Source organism: Triturus cristatus, chromosome 4_1, assembly GCF_964204655.1.
Source record: "Triturus cristatus chromosome 4_1, aTriCri1.1, whole genome shotgun sequence".
In the NCBI taxonomy this organism is placed as follows: Eukaryota; Metazoa; Chordata; class Amphibia; order Caudata; family Salamandridae; genus Triturus; species Triturus cristatus.
The window spans coordinates 1243586242-1243602502 of NC_140585.1; the positions used below are offsets into that span (position 1 = coordinate 1243586242).

At 43.8% G+C, this 16261-nt stretch overlaps 1 pseudogene across 1 annotated transcript in view; it reads left to right on the plus strand.

Moving 5' to 3' along the window:
• The window catches only part of LOC146856504 (leucine-rich repeat-containing protein 3 pseudogene), a 304837-nt pseudogene that overhangs the window by 38744 nt on the left and 249832 nt on the right, over window positions 1-16261 (plus strand). The gene's annotated exons all lie outside the window — the stretch shown is intronic.

Below are 16261 nucleotides of genomic sequence, written 5' to 3' on the forward strand. Positions count from 1 at the left end.
CTGTATTTTTTTCCGTAAATCTGTATAGTGCTGGTTGTGAACGACGTTGCCTGTAGGTGTCTGTGTGAGTTCAGGGAAGTTTATAATGGGCCACAATTGAAAGCTCCGGAAATAAGGCTGAAGGCTGTGCAAGTTTCTCACAGAACCTGTCTGTGGGTCATAAATGTGTTCAGAATACATGCTCTTACAATTCTTGGAAACTCTACAGGTCACACAGAGCAATAATCACATGTGCCAATTGTAATTGTGATTCTATGTAAAAGTGTGCGAAGGAGGTACACAGCCAGGGCCGGACTGTGAACCAAAACCGGCCCTGGCAGAGTGCTCGGTCGCCCCGATGGGGGGGTTGGGGGTGTTGCCGAGCTCTTTGCCAGGGCCGGTTTTCGGCCGATTTTGTTACAGGGACGTTTTTGAAGCATAGCTGCAAAAACGCCCCTGTAACAAAAATGGCCCCCAGGGACCCAAAACCGTCTCTCAGCCGTGTGGCCCACCGGGGGATCGCCCGGTGCCCGCTACGGCCAGTCCGGCCCTGTACACAGTTTTCAAAATATTGTCATGGTAAAAGTCAAAGAAAATGTAGTTATCACAGGTGAGTGGGTGCATTGTGTGTGTGTAAGGGGCAGTGAAGTGACGAATATGCATGAAAGCACTTGCAGGACAGAGTGAAAAAAAGATGCTAAAGTGAAAAAAGATGAGATGTGAAACATGCAGCTGGGGGTATTTCAAAAAGATGTGGTGAGAAGAAGGGAATAAGTGTCTAACAGCGAGACTGCAGAGAAAAGTGGTGTGAAGGGAAGAACAGCAGTGATTGAGAGACTCGAAAGAAGACTATCCGTTCCATGGACGTAGTCATTTTTAATACAGCCTCACATTTTCAGAATTGAAACATTGTCTGTTCTAATTATTCACAACAACATTGTTGTTGTTACCTATTTTCTGATACTGATTTCAAGCATTGGCAAAGACAATAGGTTTGGCTTGATTTGGGCTTATATCCTTTACTGTGGGATATGTCTGGATGCAATAACAGAACACTTACAGAGAAGAACCAAAATACTAGTGGGGTTGTAGACTAAGGTAGGAAAATTATTTTAGTTTATATGTTTTAAGCCACATCCTCAACTATACATGGGGAAGTTTTGAATGTGAGTCCTGTAACTCTGCTTGCTGGGTCCCTGCTGGCGCACTTAACTACCTGCCCTGTCGTTGCCGTTCCTGGGCCTCCTGCACATCGGGTCTCCCTCGCTGCCGCTACTCTACTCTGCGGCCGGAGAGCGGGGAGACTACATCTCCCAGGCGCCCTAGCGCCCGTCTGACGCCACCCACGCGCCCGGAGGCGCACTAAAAGCCCGCAGCTTCATCGGGGGAGCGGGAAGTTTTGAATGTGAGTCCTGTAACTCTGCTTGCTGGGTCCCTGCTGGCGCACTTAACTACCTGCCCTGCCGTTGCCGTTCCTGGGCCTCCTGCACATCGGGTCTCCCTCGCTGCCGCTACTCTACTCTGCGGCCGGAGAGCGGGGAGACTACATCTCCCAGGCGCCCTAGCGCCCGTCTGACGCCACCCACGCGCCCGGAGGCGCACTAAAAGCCCGCAGCTTCATCGGGGGAGCGGGAAGTTTTGAATGTGAGTCCTGTAACTCTGCTTGCTGGGTCCCTGCTGGCGCACTTAACTACCTGCCCTGCCGTTGCCGTTCCTGGGCCTCCTGCACATCGGGTCTCCCTCGCTGCCGCTACTCTACTCTGCGGCCGGAGAGCGGGGAGACTACATCTCCCAGGCGCCCTAGCGCCCGTCTGACGCCACCCACGCGCCCGGAGCCGCACTAAAAGCCCGCAGCTTCATCGGGGGAGCGGGAAGTTTTGAATGTGAGTCCTGTAACTCTGCTTGCTGGGTCCCTGCTGGCGCACTTAACTACCTGCCCTGCCGTTGCCGTTCCTGTGCCTCCTGCACATCGGGTCTCCCTCGCTGCCGCTACTCTACTCTGCGGCCGGAGAGCGGGGAGACTACATTTCCCAGGCGCCCTAGCGCCCGTCTGACGCCACCCACGCGCCCGGAGGCGCACTAAAAGCCCGCAGCTTCATCGGGGGAGCGGGAAGTTTTGAATGTGAGTCCTGTAACTCTGCTTGCTGGGTCCCTGCTGGCGCACTTAACTACCTGCCCTGCCGTTGCCGTTCCTGGGCCTCCTGCACATCGGGTCTCCCTCGCTGCCGCTACTCTACTCTGCGGCCGGAGAGCGGGGAGACTACATCTCCCAGGCGCCCTAGCGCCCGTCTGACGCCACCCACGCGCCCGGAGGCGCACTAAAAGCCCGCAGCTTCATCGGGGGAGCGGGAAGTTTTGAATGTGAGTCCTGTAACTCTGCTTGCTGGGTCCCTGCTGGCGCACTTAACTACCTGCCCTGCCGTTGCCGTTCCTGGGCCTCCTGCACATCGGGTCTCCCTCGCTGCCGCTACTCTACTCTGCGGCCGGAGAGCGGGGAGACTACATCTCCCAGGCGCCCTAGCGCCCGTCTGACGCCACCCACGCGCCCGGAGGCGCACTAAAAGCCCGCAGCTTCCTCCGCGTTGCGGGACGCGCGCGGGCGGCGCCGGGCTAAGCCCGGGCAAAGGGCGGGCCCTCTGTGGCCCTCAGAGGCCGATAGAGGTTGGGTTGGGACTGCCCTCTGTAAAGTGACTGTAAACTGGTGTTGGACTGCCCACCCATTCTTGGGTTTGTACAGGTGACTGTGAGGAGGAGTTCATAGCACGAGTTACCGTGCCATTTATTGGTTGGCTGGATTGTGCTGTGTACTGGGCGGTGGAAGCATGTCGAAAGGGTCTTCTAAGGCATGCACCAGGGTTGCGGGTATGGGGACTTTGGATAATTATCTAAAGCAGGCAGAATCTGCCATCGTGAAAGAGATTGCTTCGGTCGAACGAAGACTATCTTTGGACCCCATCAGATTATCTGTCCCTCTATCACCCGCTGTGGTCTGTTCATCAGATAATGTCCCCTTGGTTGATCTGCATTTGCTTGAGAATATGAATGGTTCTTGTATTAATGTTAGTCCTACAATTGTGTCTACCCCCTCTACCGCAGTGAGTCCCGTACAACCCTCACCGGTTGTTCGTACTAGGCAATCAAGGATTAGGTCTAATTTGAACGTTGGTGGTGGTAAAATTGCCATGGGGAAAAGAAAGACGAAGGATAACCCTCAAGGTGGTAGAAAACCGGCAAAATTACCTAAAGCTAGTCCCGCTCCTGGTTCGAACAAAGTTAAAGTTAATATTGAGGCCCCCCGCTCAGTTAGCGAGACTCTGGGAGCGACAGGGAATGTTGGTACTAATTCAGCAACTGATAGTATTGTCGATAGAAACAGTGAAAAATTTATGTCAGATCTTAAAACTGTTCTTGATGATCATCTTAAATCATTTACTGCTCCTTTATTGATTACCCTGAGGCGTATTGAGGAGCGGCTGATTATAATTGAGTCGCATTTCACTCCTAGGGCTTCCATTCCTGACCCTAGTACCCGGGCAATTAATTCTCTTAGCCTAGCCACTGCCTCGGTTACTAACCTTTTGGACACCATAATTACTGTACCCCAACAACCAGTATCTCATGGTTCCATCTCGACTACCGGTGTAAACCCTCCAGCCCCAGTTTTAACATCTAGGGGCACAACACAAGCGATGGTCTCAGGTTCCCGGAATACTGAAGTGAAGCCTGGTTCTTTGGCCAATTATGATAAGAGGGACTCCCTCCATTTACCTGTTGAGGCCTGCCCATATACCATCATTTTAGCTAATGTTCCAAAATTGGAAGGGGATAATAGAGAACACTGGACTTCTTTGAAAAATAAGGCCATCCACTTCTTATCTAATAAAACTGTTTTGGGACAACATCTTGCCAACAATTTTATGATGATCAGAAGGGTCCCGTGGGTGGGCAGGACGAACAAGAGTTTGACGGGTGATTGTATTGTTGTAAGTTTTAGATCTCCAAGGTTGGTTGAGGATATATTGAAACAGGCGGGGACAGTAAGAATTCAGACGGATTTTGTTAATGTTCTCCCCTTAGCCTTTTTTTATCCTCCATCTCTTGTTGGGCCGCTATTTAGTGACCCCATCAGGGATATTGGCTTAAACAACTATACTATCCCTATTTCCAATAGATTTGACGCTCTCTCAAACCTAGATAACAATGAATGACTAGGGACACTGGTAGAGTGCAATACTCTGGATAGTCGGGTAGCTGGTTGTGATGAGAACATATTGCAGCCATTGGATGACTGTAATACCGCATCCATTTCTGGCGTATTGGGTAATCTATTCAGTGTGGTCACCTGGAACATAGCTGGCTTGAAAAATAAAATTGATGATCCAGCTTGGCGATCATTTATAGGCTCAGGACACATTATTAGTTTACAAGAAACTTGGGACATAGAGAATACCCTGTCCATTGATGGGTACAGGAGTTTTTTTGTTCCAGCCGTGCCCTCAAATGCGGGGAGGGCAAAAGGTGGGCTGGCTACCTTAATCTCCGCTAGCATTCCGGGTCAACTGACTCAAATAGATACAGGTTCACGGAACAGTCTGGCAGTTCAAATTTCCCTATTAGAAAGAGGTGTTTTTTTAATAGTAAATTTTTATAATTCTTTTGATAGAGTCACCACAACTGATCATCTCTTAGCTTTAACACGCTTCTTGGCAGCTTACAAGGATGCAAATCAAAACGATTGTTCTATTATAATGTTGGGTGATTTCAATATTCACGGCTGTCCAGAAAATTGTTTGTCTTTTGATCCTCTAGGCTCATCTACACAAGGCGATGCTCATTTTGAGCACTCAGTTCAGGGAGACTGTCTCGAGTCAATTTTAGCTGACTTTGGTCTTATACTCCCTCTTACGACGTCTGAGGTAAATCCTACCTTTAAAGGGAATGGCAAACATTCTGTCATTGATTATATTTTTATTAGTTGTGCACTCGGTGATTTGATTCACGGTTATAAGGCGACTTGGTCACATTTTAGTGACCATAACCCTGTGGTCCTTAGCTTTTCAGATATTTTTATCATCCCTACTAAAACTTTGGGCAGGACGGATAAATCTAGTATCCGCCCCTCTGATCAGAATCGCAGGATTAGATGGAACAAAATAATTCCGGAGGACTTTCATTCGAATCTAAAAAGGAAAGTGGGCTCCGAGATAAATACTTGTTTGGATTTGGATGCCGATAATAAGGAAGTTCTAGAGGCTTATTCGGCAATCTGTTCCCAAATCTCTGCGGATCTTAGTTGCCCAGCCAAGGGTAATGATAACGCCGATTTAGGTTGGTTCGACAGTAATTGCTCTTCGGCTAATAGAAGGCTGAAGGCTGCTTTACGTTGTAAACCTATCAATAGGCCGATTATTGCTAAGCTTAGGAAAGAATATGATAAAGCCTTGAAAACAAGAAAGCAAAAGATTAGAGAGGATGCATGGGGGAATTAGCTTCTGTGGATGTTCTTAGAAATAGTGCAAAGTTCTGGTCTGTCGTGAATAAACCCTATTTTCACGATGCATGTAATGGCCAATTAGATTGTGGCATAGAGGAAGACTTGTGGTGTACTCATTTTAAGTCAGTCTATGAAGGGGTGAGTAATGGGGCGTTGACCACGTTGCCCCCTATTACAAATCAATATATTTTATCGGTCACTAAGTCCGAGGTAGTAGAGGCCATTGTAAAAATGACAAGTAATAAGGCCCCGGGCCCGGATGGTGTCCCGGTTGACCTTTATAAATCTGACCTTGAGACTTGGTCTGTAATTTTAATGAATGTTTTTAACAGGGTTTGTGTCTCAGGCATCCCGGACACCTGGTCCGAATCCGTGATTATACCAATTTTTAAAAAAGGTTGCAGGGGGGATCCTAGTTGTTACCGCCCTATCTCCCTTATTGATTCTGCAGTCAAAGTCCTTGGGCGTGTAGTCTTGGGGAGACTTACAGCATGGCTGGAGGTGAACGAGACCCTTTCTTGTTTACAATATGGGTTCAGAGCAGGTAGAGGCACTATAGACCAAAGTCTGAACCTATATCTATTAATAGGTAAATACACAATTGCCAAAAAAGGGAAGTTATATCTTGCCTTTATGGACCTGTCCTCGGCATTTGACCGAGCGAACCGGTCAAAGCTGTGGGATTTGCTCCTTAAGTGTGGCATTGATGAAAATATTGTATTTTTCCTGGCTGACTTACATAGGGACCTCTCCGCCACTGTCAGATACGACCGCCAGGGTAATTGTACTGGTAAGATTGAAATTTCAAATGGTGTTAGACAGGGCTGTATTTTAGCCCCCCTGCTTTTTACTTTATATATCAACGATTTAGGTGCTATTTTAACTAGGTCGTGCAAGGACATCCCAAGAGCTGGCAAATTCTCCATACCGGCATTACTATATGCCGACGATGCCGCCTTATTAGCACGTACACCTGTGGGTCTGCAACGTTTGCTGGACTCTTTTGCAAACTTTATGAAAGCACTGGATCTTAGTGTGAATTTCTCCAAATCGCATGTCATGATTATGGGTTGTAAAGCAAAAAAAGTTAAGACCTTGTATTGCGAAGGGCATGTTTTATCCCGTGTGAGTAGATTTCCCTATTTGGGGGTTATCTTTGATGACAAGTTCAATTGGTCTCCGCAATTGGCAGCTAAGCGCAATGTATATGTCAGGTCCACCTTAGCTGTCTTGGACTTTGCCCGCAAATTGGGGGTGAAGCCCATACAGGCCATTTTGAACATTTATGTTGCTAAATGTCTTTCTATAGCAATGTACGGGGCCGATTTGTGGGGAATCAAAGATGTTAAAACTCTTCAAATAGTTGAAGATAAATTTCTAAAATCCATCTTATGTTTACCTCAGTCAACCCCTGCTTTTATTGTTCATCAGGAACGCGGGATAGATTTCTTAGAGGACCGTATTGCCCTAGCTCCATTGTTAAAATGGATTACAACCTGGCTAAACCCTGATCTGGAACTAAATCATGCGATTTTAAAAGATTGTTTATCTCTTGAGTATGGCTGCTCCATTCCCTGGATAAATTATATTAAGAACCTATCCAGGGAATTAGGTCGTCCAGAATTATTTGATTTACCGGGCAACTTAATCAAGGGGGATCTAAAATGGGTGAAAACTGAATTTAAACAGCGGATAGTTTTAGAAAGAGAAGATAAGGAGCTACTTAAACCCTCAGTCAGGGCCCATCAGTTGATAATTACATCCAACAGTATTGAACCCTACTTGGTCATCGTTAACAATATGAATCATCGTTTTTTACTGACCAAGTTTAGACTGAACAAATTCCATCTTTTGCTCACCAATTCCCCAGGATGGTCTAGCAATAGGGATTTGGGAATCTGCTCTTGTGACGGATTCTCCCTTAAAGACACAGTGCACTTTATCTTCTTTTGTAAACACCTGTCTCCTATTCACAAAAAATTCATTATCCCCCTTATCAAGGAGAAAGGCTTTAGGCAGGTTAAACCGGCCCTTTTATATTTACAAATGCTGGGATCTACGTGGGAGATGTTTAATATTGCCAATTTTTTAGCAATCTCAATGAGACTAAGGAAAAAAATTTCTTGGGTATAATAATTATTTGGGTAACTCATGAATTGAAACCAAGTGTCTTGTATGCCTTTTTAACCCAATTTGTAGTGTTTATTACTATTGATATTTATAGTGTATGTTTTTTAATATTTATATGCTTTTATGGTTTCGGTTGTAAACCGAATAAAGTAATTCTTGACTGACTGACATGCCATGCCTTTTGAGAAGGATTTCTAGGTGCGCTTTCTGGCCATGCTCTTTTAGAGACCTCCCACGTTTTAATCTGCCACTTAAAGCCCTGGGAATCGGTACACTGTTGACAGTTTGCAGATGCCCTGAGATGAGCTTGTACATTTTTATTGCATATGAGAATACCTCAAAATATGTATGGATGGGTGCTAAACAAAAACTCTTTTGTGTTTGACTTAATGGCCTTTAATGTTGCTCCGTGTAAAATAGGATTATAGCCCACATATAGAGGGCACATGCCAACTGACTTGCCTCTTAGTTCACTAAGGATATTGTCTTTGGAGTAGGGGTTGGAACCATGAATGTTTCTTAGTTCATGTTTAAACAATATCACTTTTAAAAAAAACACCTCTCAATGCAGTGATATAATCTGATGTACTGAACTGAAATGCTTGTCAAAGATATATAATTTTTTGAATTTTGAAGACACTTTACCATATTTTTACATAATGCTTGTTTCACTTTTTCCATGCCAAATGTTCTCATGGCTCAGCTTGTGCCTAGGCTCTTAGAACCAAGACGGGCCCTTGGAGCCAAGACAGACCTTTAATTTGGCTCTTTGTGTTTATTTGCTGGTTCAAACACCTCTACTACAGTACTATATATAACAGTTACTTGAGTTCCCATTCTCAGTATCTAGCTCTGGGGAGCAACATCTTGTTTTCTGAGATTCTGGCCTGTTTTCACGGATCTCAGGAGGATAACTATTCCTACTTCCGGCTTTAATAAGGTAGGATTGTGCATTAGAGACCGCAGTAACTTGTTTAAAGTTACTTGTGCATTTTTTAGCATAAAATGAAGCATAATGCTCACATCATTAAGTGGTATATGTATCAAAGACCGTTATTGCGATTCTCAAATAGCGATTTTTAGGGAATCGCTATTTGAGAATCGCAAAACGGGATGTAATAAAAAATTTGCAAATGTTTTGCGATTCCTTGGCATTCCTTAATTGCGATTAGCAAATTTCTAATCGCAATTAAGGAATACCTTCCCATTCATTCTTATGGGCTAGGAGGCCCATAGGAATGAGTGGGAAGACATTCTCAATTTGCGATTCACAATTTGAGAATCGCAAAATGAGAATGCAATTTCAAGGGTGCCAGGGTGTCAAAAGGACACCCTGTTGCACCTCTGAAATATGTATGTGTGCTCATGTGGCGCACATAGATGCCCTAAGGGCATCTATGTGCGTCACATGGCACTTTGAAAAATGCACTTTTTTGCATTTTTCAAAGAAATCGCAAATTACCACCAACTTGAAGTTGGTGGTAATTTGCGATTCCTTACGGCCAAATTGCACTTTTTTTGTGCTTCATACATTTCATTTAAGGAGTCGCAATTTGAGATTCCTTAAATGCAATCGCAAAATAGAGAATCGCAAATTTTGCGATACTCTAATTTGCGATGCCCTTTTGGGATGATACATCCCAAAAGGCCTTTTCCCATTCGCAAACGGGCCGGTTTTGAGAATCGGCCCGTTTGCGAATGGGAAAAGGGCTTGTTACATATGCCCCTAAGTTTCCTAGTTCTAGCACAGAAAGTCTATGTTCTTTAACAAATTGCTTTCATCTGCCCTCCACCCATCAGGTTGAACGTAGTCATTACCATGACTGTCTTGTCTTCCGAAGCCACTCAGCAGCATGGACGTAACTTTTTTTTTAACCTTTACTGCTGGCAGGCATCCAGGCCGAATGGCGAACTCTGTATCTATGAAGTGAGCATGTGCACTGCTTGGCTGTTCAGTGCATGCAATGAGGTCCTTCAGTGCTCCTGCAGGCACTTCAGTAGATTCTGCTGCTCGGAATCTGACTCCTGCTGCTGAGGGAATCAAACGGAGCTAATAGCAAGCTCCCACTGCTGTACGAGCTCCTGTGGCACTAATAGACAGTGGTGCTGGAACAATTTTCAGACTGGTGGTGCTGCCATGAATGTTACATCACTGTACTCATAGGGATTTTGAAAAATCCAAGCATCATACAAAGAACAAGTGTCGCAAACGAGCCACGCCTATTCAGCAGGAGAGTGGTAAGGGTGAATGTAGTTTGTAGCTGCTGTTGAATTCAGGAGCACGCTGTCACAAATATATTACTAAAGCATGGTGTGGTAGCCACTGTGATATACATACAGCACATTTTCAATTGATGTGACCACTACATTTGCACAGACATACAATTGTACTGGCTACATAGTGCACAAATGTTAATCTGTGGAAACTGGGTTTCAGCGAATATTTGTCATTTGCCACGTAAAGTGTCTTGATTTGTTTTGACCCTACTAAAATCTTTGTTTTCGTCACACTTTTGAATTTGAAAAAAATCACTTCATTTGTGCTTGTCTGTTAATTTATTTTGAGATATTTATACAGATCGTTTATAGTTATCTATATTTTGTTGTGTTAGAAGAAACCAACATACTGCAGCCTTTCCTTTCACACCAGCAACATTTTCTCACAGTTCACTTAACAAAATCCTGACACTTTGTACTAAGCGAAAGAAAAGTAAACACCAGTCACAATGTTAAAAGAATAAGCAGCAATTTGTCAAACGACTAGACTGACATTTGTCCTCTGTCTTTAAATGCACAGCAAATGTGAGAAGATACAATTAAAATGTAAGCTAAGCTTTAATACTCCTCCACCTTTGGGAATCCAGCATGGATGTGGGTGCCCTCTCAAGGGGGTTTTGTAGTTGGCCCAGTGCATTGCACGGGCTGCACTACTGGTAGCTATGCCCCTTTGTGCAGTGATGGTAAGCAGGCAGCTGATGAACAAGCCCATACAAAATATCTTTTACAGACTTCATTTATCATAGCATGCCCTCTTCCAATAAAACCAAACGGGTTGAGGACCAATGACTGTACACTCACTCGGACAAGCCTCATCAGAAGAATGTACATTCATTATTTATTTTAGCATATGCTTGCACTACAATGAAAGCCATGTTGTTTTCCAGAAAGAAAATGGGATTTCTTTTTATGCCACAACTCTTCCCTGCAAAAGTCCACAAAGATGAGACTTGCATAGTCTGCAGTGCTGGCCCAAGTTGGGCTTATGTGAGATTAGATGACCTCAGTGGACATTCAGTCTTTAGTGTAGCTTACTTCAGGAGCTGTGAATTACACTAGTGGACTTATGCCACCTTCTGTCCACTCTGCTCCTTCCTCGTGTGCGGCGTACCTCTGTCAGCAGTGTGCTTGTGTGAGTGAAGGATATCCAGCATATTTTGCGAGTGCATTGTGAGGGATGTGCCTGTGTGAGTGTGAGATTAACATTATTGTGAGTGCAGGGTGAGTGGTCTACAGGTTGAAAGTTGTGTCTGTGGGAGTGCAGAGTGAGGCACATGCCTGTGTGAGGGCAGCATGAGGGATGTGCCTATGTGAGGGCAGCATGAGGAATGTGCCTATGTGAATGCAGCATGAGGGATGTGCCTATGTGAGGGCAGCAGTGAAGTGGGGGGTCCCTGCATGTCATGTCTGTGTGCATGCACTTTACACGGGTGAAACGTAATGGCTTTGGTATTGTCTTTGACTTGCAGAAACGCGTTGCGGGGAGTGGAAATGCAACAGTGTGTGTATGATAATGGTAGTGAGTTTTGATGTGGCAGACGCAGAGTCCGCCGATGGACGTTCAGGAGTGTTGGGGGTAGCTGGTAGACTGAGATGTCACTTTAGTGAGGGGGCCCAGTACTTTGCTTGCACTAGGACCCATGGCACCTAGCTAAGCCACTGATTGCACGCAGAGAAGAAAGGGGCCTGGTCGCTACCGGCTGGCTATAGTTACTAGACCTTGTACAAGAATGCGTATGCCCTCTAGCTGCTGGTTGGTAGTAGCTGCCATTGTCTCTAGCCACTAGTGCAGTTCATTGTACAATAATGCTTCATTGACAGGAAGAAACACCCACCCTTTTACCAGATGACTCCATGTCACCTTGGAGGCCTTATTCCAAGACTCGGCTTTCCATTTAAAAATTCATGTTTTCAGCTGTGTTAAGTTAGTTGGTTCACTTGAAGTGAGGCAAGAGTGTCACCACTCAGAAAGCGCCAGGTTGTTAACAATAAGCTATGACTGGGAAAACGGTGCCCCAGGTGACATGGTCATCGGGTTACCGTACATATCTAAGTAGTGTCAAAGCTTGCTGTGTGGCATTTTATTTCTAGTGTCTTGGTAAGTGCTTAGTAAAATAATTCTGAAGATGGGGTACCGCTTCTCAGTTGAATAACGGGGGGATGAGGGGTGGAGTTGGGTAGCTGGTAATCAGGGCCATAGCCGCGGGGGGTCGTTTGCGGGCCGGGCCACACCAAATCAATCTGTCCCCCCCCTAATGACCAAGGCAGCTGGCACAGTATAACAGACCCTCCAGGATTTCGCGGTTTGCCACGAAATCGGCACTTTTGTAAAAATGCCGCGATTTTTACATAAGTGTCGGAGAAAATAAAGGAATGCCGGGAAAAGGTTTTGACATTTCTATGATAATTGACGTTTTTCATGGCTAAGAAAAATACATACAAGTTGTACAATAAATTCTGTGTTGACTTTTGAATGAGCATATGCATACTGTTGATTCTTCCATCACCAAAAGGACAATTATTCCTATATTAATTAAAATGAGTGACCGTCTCAGCTCACCTTTGTGCCAAAATTGATATTTACATTTGTGTTCCAGATCATAAACATAATATAGCGACCCCTAAAGTAATCCATAGTCTGTATTATGCTATGTGTCAAATTAAGAACCTTATTAGATGTGGAGAAGTGTCACAAATTAAAGTGTGTGACTAAAAGTGAAAAGGACTACTCCCTTTGTTGTAAATCTTCCCCGTGTTTATAATTGTGCAAAAAAGGTCTTATTATTGGAATATTGGTGTATTTACTAAGTTGTTAGATGTCTCTCCTTCTGCCTTATTCTGAATGCTGTTCAATTCTGAAATTTGAATCCTGTACTAAAGAGTCTTTAAAAGCCTTCTGTTGGACCTGGCTCTTTTTACAGGGAGATAACAGGTACACCATCAATCCGTGCATCACAAAACTTCTACAGCAGTTATAAAATGAACTCAAGATATTTATGATTTATGAGCTCGTAACATGGGCCAAGCAAACATTCATGTCAGCCATATACTCAACCTTCATGTTATAGCAAAGTTGTACTGCAATAAATCACGGAAATAGGCTGTTTTATTTTTTTCAAGTATATTTATTTCTTGCTAGCAATATACGTAAAAGCTAAACTAGAAATCCCTTTTTAATAAACCTTTCAAATTCAGAAGTTGCTTTAATATATTAAAGTATGGGTTGTCTCAACGCATCAAGATATATTTTAAATACAGGCACATTGGACATGGAAGTTGAGGGGGTAACATGGCCAACTAGAGCATGGGCGTCAATTCACTAAAATGCATGGGGTAGTGGAAGGGACATCACAGGAAATGACATGACATCAGGGCCTATTTCAAAGTGGAATACTCTGCTAAAACAGTTTCCATTGTTTTAAAGCTGAAAATGAATGATTATGAGTAAAATAAAGGGCAGCAAAAATGCTGCTAAATTTCCATATTTGTGCCGCTGAATTTCCATATTTGTGCCGCTAAATTTGCTAATCCAAACCGCAATATCCTGGGGGGGTCTGTATAGAGGTGCGAGAGTTCAGAAGGGTTTTGAGCAATAAAAATGCCTTTACGTTTTATTTTTATCTTGTTGCATTGGCTGCTGTTCCAAGATAGGTTAAATGTCAGGTTCCATCTTCTGAAAAATTGCTTTCTGTTCTTTCAAGTAAAGATGATGTTTACTTTTCTTTCCCTGACTGCAAATTGAGAGGATTTTGTAAAGTGAACGATGGACAATCTTGCTGGGGTACAGACAGGATCAATGGAATTATTCGGTGGTGGGCTAAAACATGCGGCAATGTTGACTAAATTGTGTGACAAAAGAAAACACAAATTATGCAACCTATTTCAGCACATTTTATGATAGTTTCACTTCACTATTTTGTCATTTTCACACGTTAGCACTATCTGTTCAAAGGCGTCACTTCATTAGTTACAGTACCACATCTAAATACAGCTAGAAATAATTAAAAAGTGACCAGTCAACACCTATGCGAAGACTGCACGTGTTGCAGCGTTTTTAGTAATTTTGGACTTATTTGAATTTTTTTAAAAAAGGCTTTCGTTAAAAGTTGCAGATTATACAGCAGATGATAGAATATCTGGAAAATGCAGCAAATTCATAATTATGCGGAAAAGCCACAGAAACACATAATTCCAGGAGCCTTGCATACAGGGAGTGCGAAAGAAAGTACAGTAGGATGTCATTTTTTTCTAATTCATAAAAAATGTAAACACCTGTAAAATGAACTATACAAATATTTTAACATATACCAGCAGTTATGAAAGCACAAATGAAGCACATTTTGCTCTATAATTCTGAAGTGTGATGGAAACAAATATTTGAATATACTCAAAGCAAATTGTGGTGATGCACAAAAGATAAATAATGTATTTTATTTGTATAGTGCAAATACCCTAAGTGAGGCACTGAAGCGCTCACCTTAATTGGCTGCTGGCTACATCCCATAGGTTGGTGTGTGGTTGAAGGGGTAGTGTTTTTGTTTTGTGATCCAATGTGGGAAGTGATTCCATGTGTGACGACTTCCAAGGTGTGGTTATCGTGTTTTGGGACGCAGGTTGTAGCAGAGTGGTGGATGATGAGACACAGACGCGTAGTTTGTTTTTTCAGTACACTGGCAGCTTTGCAGGTCAATTTACAGTATTGTATTATTATAGTCTGCTAGCTGGTTAGTGCATTGGGTTGTCAAATCAGTAATTTTTAGACAAATTTATGTACATTTCACAAAATTCAACCCTGCAAGGCAACTTGTTGTGCTGCATTGAGTGAAAGGGAAGCAGTAGAAATGCACCATATTTACAGCAATAGAGTGCATTTCTACTGTCTCCTAGTGGTGGCACACTGTGTGCTACCTTGTGCCAATGCAGGCACCCTTGCGCCAGCGCAGGCATCCTTGCGCCATGGTGCAAGGGTGCCTGAATTAAGGGTACGATTGCTTTGTGCAGGAAAGGCCACCTTCCTGCACAAAACAATCCATAGAGGCATATTCCTCTTTCTGTGTGTGCTGTGCAATGCAGCACACACCGAAAGCGGAAGCATCAAGAAGAATTAAAGATCTCTCTCCTTTACGCCTTTCTGGGGACGGCGTAACATATTGACACGTGCATGTTTACTAGCTTTAATAAATCTTAGACTGCAAAATCTATGGGTGGTTTCAAGGAAACGCCCATGCTTCACCCATGGAACACTATCCCAATGCCAGATAACTCTAGGCAGAGCTATACACTGGCATGCATTACTTTGTATTTATCAAACCACGCAAAGCGGCTCTGCATACCTTCATAAATACCAAAAATGATTTTGCGTCAGGCCTGCATCACATAAGTGACACAGCCCAGATGCAAAATCTTACTAAATCTGCCCCTAAAGTGTAGTTCTGGGCCAGAGCTGGCATTGATGGCGGGAGAGAGAAGTGGAGAGATCTGCTGTGATGTGCATTGTTACTATCATTTCATATCTGAAAGTCACTGTGAGGTGAAAGAAGTGACCACAGTGTATAGACATTTAGGACCTGTATTCATCGACTGGAATGAAGACCTCTGATTGACTGGCACTATGGGACAGATCTCGTAAGTTATTCCATGCCGGTTCATTTAGTGATGGCTGTTTATTGGTTGCACAGTACTGGTGTTGAACAACCCTCATAGCAAATATGCCTAAATTGAATGTAAGAGGTTTGAGTTATAGCTGGCTGCTGACTCCTGGAACTTAGGGCATTTGTTTTAGTGTGGATCAGAAAGTTATGAATGCACTTACAATGCCCTGGCAAAGCATAGGTCAGCCCTTCTTAACTTACCTGCTTATTGAAAGTAGTTTGCTGTTTGGGTTGTTCCAGCCTGTGAATTGTAAGCTAAAGATTGAGCTTGGGAGTGTGACTGTCTTTCCAGATTCTGTGGTCATGATCTGGGGTGTTGTAGTTGTCTTGGAAATAGCCATGTGTGTTTTTTAACTGTCTTCTGAAGTGTATATGCTCCAGGATGTTTGTAATGCTGGCTGGTAGTGAGTTCCAGAGGTTGTCAGTTTGTACTTTGAAAGCAGTGCTTCCTATGGATTTCTTCTAGTAATGTGGAATGATAAGTGCTACAAACCTGACACGCAATGCCCTGATTTGTTTGAATGGCTGGAATTTAGCTTCTAGGTATAGCTGTCCTTTTCGTTGGAGGCTTTGTGAACATTGACCTTTTGGCTACAGGTAACCTGTGGAAGGATTGCAAGATTAGAGTCATGTGTTCTCTTGGGTGAAGCAGAAAAGGCGTCTTGCAGCAGCATATTGGATAAGTTGTATTTTGCATATGATGAATGCAGGTGTACCAAGGTATAGGCTG